General features: G+C 47.4%; 1 protein-coding gene across 1 annotated transcript in view; it reads right to left on the bottom strand.

Annotated features, from left to right (window-relative positions):
* UST (uronyl-2-sulfotransferase) overlaps nucleotides 1-635 on the bottom strand; it is a 485915-nt gene that overhangs the window by 85426 nt on the left and 399854 nt on the right. The window lies entirely within an intron of this gene.

Here is a 635-nt window from a genome sequence, read left to right as displayed (position 1 = left end):
TTCCATCAATTCCCTAGTACCTGGAATTTCCTTCTGCCTCCACATCTGAGCCCAGGCTCAGGCCCAGGTTTCAGAGTGGTTCCTGGCAGGAAGAGTCTTGGCACACGCCAGTCCACCTGGACTTATGCATTATGCAGGTCAAGGAAATGGAGGAGACCATGGGCTTCCATCCATGCTGACCCTTCTCTGCCAATGAAACCTGTTTGGGCCCATGGATCAAAGCCAATGGTGCCAACAGGCCCTGTGGCCCAGCACTGTCCACTCTTCTCTGATGTTTGGATCCTCAAATGTCTCCAGGAGAGCATCCTGCCCCAAGTCTCAGTGACCAGCCAGGACCTGGAACTCTGACTTAGCCTCAGTCTCCAAGGCTGGATCTGCTCCCAGCATTCCCTGCTTGTGTCCAGGATTCTGCTACAAAGGTCCCTGACTAAGAAAAACAGATTTAGGATCTGGTCTCAGATCAGCTACTAACTAACCAGGCTTTCTCAGCTAAATCCTGGAGTCTTGGTTTTCCTATCTGTATGGATAATAAAGGCCCGAGCCATAACATAGTTTCAATCTCTGAAACTATATACTGATATATTTGGCTTCTAAGCTAACAAACTTTTTCTTTTTTTTTTTTTTTGAAAGTTTAC

This window comes from Chrysochloris asiatica, unplaced genomic scaffold, assembly GCF_000296735.1.
Source record: "Chrysochloris asiatica unplaced genomic scaffold, ChrAsi1.0 scaffold00182, whole genome shotgun sequence".
NCBI lineage: Eukaryota > Metazoa > Chordata > Mammalia > Afrosoricida > Chrysochloridae > Chrysochloris > Chrysochloris asiatica.
This window is presented reverse-complemented; position numbering and strand designations above follow the sequence as displayed.